This window comes from Lontra canadensis, unplaced genomic scaffold, assembly GCF_010015895.1.
Source record: "Lontra canadensis isolate GAN:19392208 unplaced genomic scaffold, GSC_riverotter_1.0 scaffold108, whole genome shotgun sequence".
In the NCBI taxonomy this organism is placed as follows: Eukaryota; Metazoa; Chordata; class Mammalia; order Carnivora; family Mustelidae; genus Lontra; species Lontra canadensis.
This window is the reverse complement of record NW_022631102.1, coordinates 5,727,375-5,735,832: the sequence shown is the minus strand read 5'-3', so window position 1 is coordinate 5,735,832 and position 8,458 is coordinate 5,727,375. Positions and strand designations below refer to the sequence as shown.

Here is an 8,458-nt window from a genome sequence, read left to right as displayed (position 1 = left end):
TCTTCTTTATTTATTTAATGTTCTAAAGCCCATCATTCCTTCCTTCCTTCCCTCCTTCTTTCCTACTTTCCTCCTTCCTTCCTTCTTTTTCAGATATGCTTTCAGTGGGCTCTGATTTCAAGACTTAGCTATAACACACCAATAGCTATGAAACAGGCCCTAAAACAGCAGATGAGTTTTACAATAACATAAATGTTTTAACACCCCTTGAATCCTCCTAATTTTCACTTGCTTAAAAAAAGAAAAAAGTTCTGAATTGTATCTTTTCATTTCTTATCCTTACTGCTCTCTTATTTTTGACGTTTACTTTCATGTAGTTTTATTTATTTTATTTTATTTATTTATTTTTTTTTAATGGAACGCTTCACAAATTTGCATGTCACCCTTGCTCAGGGGCCATGTTAATCTTCTCTGTATTGTCCCAGTTTTTTAGTATATGAGCTGCCAATGTGAGCACTACTTTCATGTAGTTTTAAAGGATTTACCTTTCCGCTTGGAAATCATTTCCCACATTTACTAAATAATTAGGATTAAAAAACATGTTTAGCTTGCTTTATTGAGTTTGTGTACCTGTGTCCGTGAATTTTGAGTTGGAAAAAAAAAAAAAACAATCACCCTCATGCAGTGCTCTGATGAGTCCCCACAGTTGACTTTTACCCCACTTCTAAAATAATTTGCTAAAGAAAATAGGACACTATTTTTTTTCATATTATCCAATATAAGGTAGGAGTGTGACAATGGAATACATCCTATTATTTTATATCCTGTAAATTTTGAGGCAAGTATGTACACACTTGCATATGCACAATGTCTTCTTTTATACTAAGACTCCTCTGAGATTACAGTGTATTTTGTCCATCTATGAGAAGTTTAGGGATTTCAGTTCTTTACAAGGTAGTGGGAAAGGATCTGTAGGTTCTGGGGATGTGGGATGATTTGAACAAATGTGAGTTTCTCAAGCAGAATGCACACTCAGAATGAGTCCACACTTGGTCATGTGGTAGTGGAAACGAAGGTGGTCTACAGACATTTAGCTCACATGTGAGGTCTTAGAGAACACACCACCCCCAGAATCTCACAAAAAAAATACATAAATAAACAGAATTTGGGGGGAGGTGTAAAATGGTGATTTTATTAAAGCACGGGACAGGACCCGTGGGCAGAGAGAGCTGCTGCACAGGGTGGTGAGGGACAGCTGATTATAAACTCTGGAGGTGGGGGAGGTCAGGAAAAAGGGAGGTTTCCAAAAGAACTTTCATATACAGAAAATCTTAAGGAGTATTATCTAGAAGCAAGATACAGAAAGTGCAATAGCAAAAGACAAGATACAAAAAGAAATAACAGAGGACAAAGAAATAGGTGATAAATTATAATAATATAATATAATATAATAAATATAATATATGATAAATTACAATTATTGGCAGGAACAGAAAGATAATAAAAAGCAGAAGCTTTCGTAGCTACAGATTTAAGATCGATAGGCAAAAAAAAAAAAAGGAATAATAATAATGTGTCAATACCACAAGGTTTTACTTTCTTTTTCTTTTTTTAAATTGCTTTTAAAGATTTATTTATTTATCTGAGGCGGGGGAGGAACAGAGAGAAAAAGCCTCAAGCAGACTCCCCGCTGAGGGCAGAGCCTGACATGGGGCTCAATCTCATGACCCTGAGATCATGATCTAAGCCAGAACCAAGACTCCGATGTACAACTGACTGAGCCACCAGCGCCCCATGGTTTACTTTTATTTGAAATAAACTTATTTTCACTTAAACATTTTACCTAAAAAGGATTCATCTGTCAGCTTTCTGGGTTAAGGTCTTTATCCTGTGTGTGCCTCGGCTGAACTTATTTCTGCATGTTGTTTCTCACCCAGATCACACCTACTTTTCACTGCCAGTATTTTTTTCTTTACTTGAATTTCTTTTCATTAGAGGGAAAAATTAATTTGACAATAAATCTGAATGTAGGCTCTTCCTAATATTTTACAGGAGGTTTCATTCCTTTCTATGTGTCTCGCCTGCATTTAATGACCTGGTGGGAACAGGAGAGCAGAGACCTACCGCGCAGTGGCCTTACTCAACTACGCGGGTCGCCAGTCTGCATATATTGGACAAAGCACCTGGAGAACTCTGGTTAATCCAGCTACTCAGTCAAATATAGGTCGTCTAAGACAGCTTCTGCTGCTGTGGTGTCACAGAACCAGGACTGATAATTATTGTTCAATGGGAGCGTTGCAGATTTAATAATAAGCTGAGGCTAAATTTCAGGAAACAATAGCACAGAAACAGAGGAGAGAGTGAAAGTAAAAGCAGACTAGAGTCTTCTTCAAGGACAAGGAGAGAGCAATGATAAATTAAGGCTTTTTCAGCAGGAAAAGTTAAATGTGGGTATTGAGATACAAGAGCAGCCATAAAAAAATGCCTTTCTAACACAAGACTTGAAAAAAAAGTAATAGCGGATAATAAGAAGTAAGATCCTGTGGCTTCTGTAAGTTTGAATACATATTGTGTACAAAAAACCAAAGCAGGTTGCACTCCCCTGTTAAAAAGAGGGACTAAGATTTGATTCTTTATTTAAAGCAACTATACATACAGTGACACACCACGGTGGCCTCTTGCTTATGTAAAAAATGATTCCTGTTTTTAAGAAATATGTATTGAATTACATAGAAGTGAAAGGATATGTCTAAGGTTCGTTTTAAATGATTTCACTTCAGACAAACACAGAGGACTCGACAAAGTAAATATGGTAAAATCTTGAAAACTGCTGAATCTGGGTGATGGGGACATCAGAAGTTCATTGGTATGTTTGCATTCTTTAAGAAAAGTCTTGAGGGGGGCACTGGGGTGACTCAGTGGGTTAAAGTCTCTGCCTTCAGCTCGGGTCATGATCCCAGGGTCCTGGGATCGAGCCCCATATCGGGCTCTCTGCTCAGCAGGAAGCCTGCTTCCCTTCCTCTCTCTCTGCCTGCCTCTCTGCCTACTTGTGATCTCTGTCCATCAAGTAAATAAATAAAATCTTAAAAAAAAAAAGAAGAAGAAAAGAAAAGAAAAGAAAAGTCTTGAGGGATTCAGCTAAACTGGTACTCAGAAGGAAATGTACACTGTAAAGTATTTATTAGAAAGCAAGGAAGGTTGAAAATGAATGAGCTGAGGGGCACCTGGCTGGCTCAGTCAGTGGAATGTGTGACTCTTGATCTCAGGTTTCTAAGTTCAAACCCCACACTGCATATAGAGAAGGCTTATAAATAAAATCTTAAACAAAAATAAAAATAAATGAGCTGAGTGTTCAATTCTTTGGTCAGCTTTATTAAAATTCACTATTTAAGAATGTGAACTGTTAAGTTTTAAGAAGATGCACAAAACTGAGTAACCACCACCAAAATCATGATGTTGAATATAGAAGATTCAATATTAAAAAGCAATAGCTTTTTAATAATTGAATTATTAGTTATCTCCCATTTAATCTATAAATGGATACTTTCATGCAATCAGGTCAAAAGCCTGGTTGCACTTTTTAGGATATTGACTTAAAATTTCATATGGATGAGTAAATGTGCAAAATAGAAAATATAAATTCAAAAACTAAAATAAAAATAAATTGTAAGTATGGATGAATTTTCTCTATGAGGTATCAAGATGGAAATTAAAATGACAGAGTATTATCTGATAAATGCTAAACACATCATTGAATCATAACAATGAGAGCAGAAGCATGTGACTGCCTCTACAGAACTTAGCGTGTGGTAGAAGAAGGATGACCAGTTGGTGGATGTGGCAGGAACACTGCCAGATAATCGTCAAATCATTTCACTTTTCTCCTAGGCACACAGGAAGTCAACATTCTCCTTTATCCCTTGTGTCCAAGCAGGAGTTAATGGAATATAGATGAAAGTGACATGTGGCCTTTCCAGGTCTGGTCCCTAGAATATGCCAAGTGATTATTCATGTTTTCTTTACCCTGCAGGACTGGAAGGGAAGGATTCGTAGATGGCGGAAGTTCAAAATGGAAAGAACCAGATCTCTGTGACTTTGCATGGGGGAGTGCTTCGGGGTGAGCAAACCGACCTACATCGAATTGTGAGTAAAAACTGGATTTTGTAAGTCAAAGAGAAACAAGGATTATTACAATAGTTAACATTTAACCCTTAATTAATACAGCAGGGGAAACGAGTAACAATTTAATGTATGGCTTGGGAGAAACGGTTACTCATTATAAAGAAAAAAAAAATGTGCAATGTAATTAGTACTCTGCTTCCTACCAGAGAGAAAAGTAAATTCAAGAAGGAATAAATACCCAATCATTTAAAAATACACCTGGAAGTCTAACGGGAGAATGTTTTGTGACTTTATAATTAAGAAGACTTTCTTAAACAAAATGTACAACAAAGTAAAAACAAGAATCTCAAAAAAAAAATTGAAATTTCGCTGTGTGAAAAATCCTAAAAAGAAATTTCATGCCAAAAAAAAAAAATTAGGAACAGAGTATGAGATACAACTGACACTAGGAAACGTTTGCAACACAGAAAACAGTATAAAAAATAATGCTGAAAAGTCAAACCATGGAAAGGAAAATAATGTCAAGAGCAGCAGGGGAAATTCAAATGGCCTGCACATTTTTGAAAGGATGTTCCACTTCTTTAACAATCAGGAAATTCAAATTAACCAAGAGTGAGACACCATTTGTCACATGTCAGATTGGCAAAGATTACACAGTTTGATAATCTCAGTGTTAGACGCCTCTTGGAGCAGGAGTCAGCCTTCTCTGGGGCAACTTGAGTGCTTCGACCACAGAGCAAACTGACTTCAGAGCGCGGATGGGGTCAGGGGGATAGAAATCTCAAATGGAGTCTTTTTTTTTTTTTTTTTTTTTTTTTTCAGAAGATGTGATAGAATTCCCATGTCCACTTCCTTTGTCGCATTTTCTCCTTCCCCAACCCTTTGAATATGGATGGTTGGTTATTCCTTGTTCTGCTTTGTGATGAAATTTTCATTCTGGAAACTGAAAAATCAATACTTTCCCAGTGGTTCATTCTGATCTGATATTCTTGCATCACATCATAATGGAAGGACTGGGAGACAGAAATGTGGGGTCTTCTTATCTTACATCTGATGCTCATTATAGACATGAGGAATGGAGCAAGTAGTGCACTCTGTCTGGACCTTGGGTCTCTCTCATCTCTAAAATAGGGGTTTTAATGCCAATTACGAAGTGTCCTTGGGAAGATCATGTAGGAGAGCATGATGTCGCTTTTGTTGAAGTGGTGCTTTTCAGACTTTAAGGGGCTTCTGAATCATGCAGGGATCTTGTTCAAAACCAGCATTCTGACTCATTGTACCCGGCGTAGAATCTGGATTCACCGTACCCATGGTGCTGGGCCTCCCAGAGCAAGAAGTTAGACACCCAAGAGGAAAGTGTCATGTCCCAAGACAATGTTTAGGAAATACAAGGGTAAACAGATTTCAGTTCTTCAGGACTTCCCAATAGCGCTGATCTGCTCACCACGCACAGGCAGCCCTCAGGGAGGGGGATGGTGTGCACAACAGGAGCGGAGAAAGGCTGATGAACAGAAAAGATCCCTAGCACGGGACTTAGAGACCTCTGTGATACAAAGCCTTCCTACCTGGCCAGACTCCGAGAACTCAGAGCAGAGAGTAACAAATTCTCCATGCACTGAATAGATTTTATTGTTTAATAACCAAGCACTTAATTAAAAGTAAGTAATTCATAAGAGTGATTAATATCGGGTGGCTAAGTAGGTTTGCTCAACACTCTTGGCATTTAAATGGAGGATGAAAATCAGAATTTCTTCTTTCAAAAAGGTATTTCTGTAAGAAATGAGCCTGATTTGAACAAATGTATGTTTTACTTAACTTGAAGAAATATACAATCCCCCACACTAGATACTACAATTATTTTAGACTACTCGTAAACACATCCTTAAACAGAATTTAAGGATTTACTTACTCAGTCAACACATACTTATTTAGGGGCTACTATGCTCCAGCCACAATGTTGCACAAGTTACCCTGTGACAAACAATAGCCATAGCACATACTGCTACCCTCAGGAAACCACCAGTCTATAGGCTGGACAGTCATATTTAAGTGTGGGGAATACGGTAGGGGAAATGAAACAGAGCAAACACAGTGACAGGGAAGGGGTGGCTGCCTGACCAAGAAGGCCTCCCAGAGGAGGAACCCTTCATGGGGACACCAGCAGGATGAGAGGTGGAGCCTTCTAGGCAGAGACACAGCATGGGAAAGGTCAACAAGGCCAGAAACACCTGAGTTGGTTATTTTTAGGGAATAAACAGGTGAGAGGTGAGTGGCATGGCATGAAGTTGGAGAAGTACATAGACAGAGACCAATTTCTGTATCCCCTAGCTCTTGTGTCCTGTGATGAGGACTTAGGATTTCATTCAGTGGGAAGTCATTGGAGTGTTTTTTGTTTTTTGTTTTCCTAACGATTTACAGACTCAAAATTTCTCTTAGCTCTCAGAGGAGGATGGGCTGATCAGAGTCTGATCATAAAAGCAGGAAGACCAGTTAGTAGGCCATTGCTGTGAGCATAGCAAGAGAGGATGGTGATTTGGACCACCAGCCAATGTTGTGGCTTTACCACTGTGGGGAGGTAGGGTACTGGACATGTCAGTGTGGTACTGGAGCCATTGGGAGCTACTACAGAATTGGACTGGAGTAGGTTGTTGAGAGAGGAAGCAGTCCAGAGACTCCTAGCTTCTGGCATTAACACGGGACAGGGGAGGTGCAGGGAAAAAGGGGAAGGCAGTTACCCAACCAGGGAAGACTAGGAAGAAGAATAGGTTTGGAATGAAGGGGGATTCATTTTGAACATTGCATCTTTGAAGTTCCTATCATCTACCCAAGTGGAGAGGTTGGAAGTCTAGAGCTCATCGAGGGCTGTCAAACGATATATACTTGGGAGCTGCTGGCCTTTATATGCTATTTATAGCCACAAACACACACACACATGCACACACACACACACACACACACACATGCACACACACACACACACACAGAGAGAGAGAGAGAGAGAGAGAGAGAGCAAAACAGGGAAGAGAAAATAGAAGAGGACCCAGAGCTAACTGCTGAGGGCTCACTGCATTTTGGAGATTGAGGAATGTCCCACGGGCAAGGAGGAGCACCCAAAGATGGTAACATTGGGAAAATCTGATGAAGAAAGATTCATGGAAGAGGGACAGAACAAGGCATTGGATATTCAGCCAAGGGGCTGAAAAATGATCAAGCAGAAATGTATCCCAGCTCCGGGGACCTCGCCGCCCCCGCCAAGGGACTGACAGTCCAGAGGGACATTCCTGTCAATCAGTGATGGGTTTACATTAGCCAGGGCAGTGGTGAGGCATCTCCAGCCGGCCCTCTTGTGTTTGCTTCCCTCTTTGGTTAGATTGGGGGGGATGCCCTGTGATACATCTGTTTTATTCTGTTTTACAGTTTTATTTATTTGCTTGTTGTATCTCTAACTATAGATGATGCTTATAACCAACAGAATGACCACTCATTGCATGCTCACTGAATTATGAATAAAATATGTGACAACTCTCACAAGCTTTTTTAAAACACTGTATACACATTGTTGTTTTTATTATTGTTGTTGTGAGAATTGGTAAGTTATCTTCTTAACTGGACCTAGCACTATGTCTGAGAACACATTACAATAGGAAGTAGGGCACAAGAATCCGCCCCCCCCTCCAAAAAAAAGACAGAATTTGAGGTGGGAAGGGAACAACACGCTGAATCTTCTCCTCATCACAGACCTGTTCTTTTACTTTTGTTAAATTCTTCCTCTGTTCTTCCTTTCCACCATTCCAGGGAGGAAGGAACTGGAAGAAACCATCAAAAATTGAATATGGCAGGAGAAGTTCGCTGGAGACTCCATGGAACATTGTAGGACACCGAGGACTGAGGAATGAAATAAAGAGACCAAGGGCATGAGAACCAGCAACGCTGAACATTCTTTCAAATACTGCTTCCAGTCCAGACCTGCTTGCTGGCCAGCCCTTCTGCCAACACACCCTGATCTCCTTTCCATTGCATTAGCCATTCCCTGATCCAGGTAGCAACAAGAACGGCTTCCAGTGATCCAAACCTTTGAGTTGAAATAACTTACATGGAGGTTGAAATGATATCTTTCACTGTAGAAGGTAAATCCAGCTACTTCTAAAGTACAAAACCAAACAGCCCTCCCCAGAGAAAGTTCACCCTCACTGCTCCAGTACACATGAAATCTCTGAGATCCAAAGAAACATAATTCCAAAGATGTTGGGAGAGCAGCAAACATGGTCACCAGCAACAAATACCTAAGTAGGAAAGTGGTCAAGATGGTCAGGGGGCTTGCTTATTTCAAAGTGAGCAAGGGAGGGGTGGGCAACCAACAGCAGTATCATGTGGAGCAGTGAAACATCATCCCTGC

General features: G+C 39.9%; 1 non-coding gene across 1 annotated transcript; it reads right to left on the bottom strand.

Moving 5' to 3' along the window:
* Positions 1–348: 348 nt before the first annotated feature.
* On the bottom strand, positions 349–457 carry LOC116856339. The gene has a single exon (XR_004380547.1). It is a non-coding gene; the product is annotated as a U6 spliceosomal RNA (small nuclear RNA).
* Between the last annotated feature and the right edge of the window lie 8,001 nt (positions 458–8,458).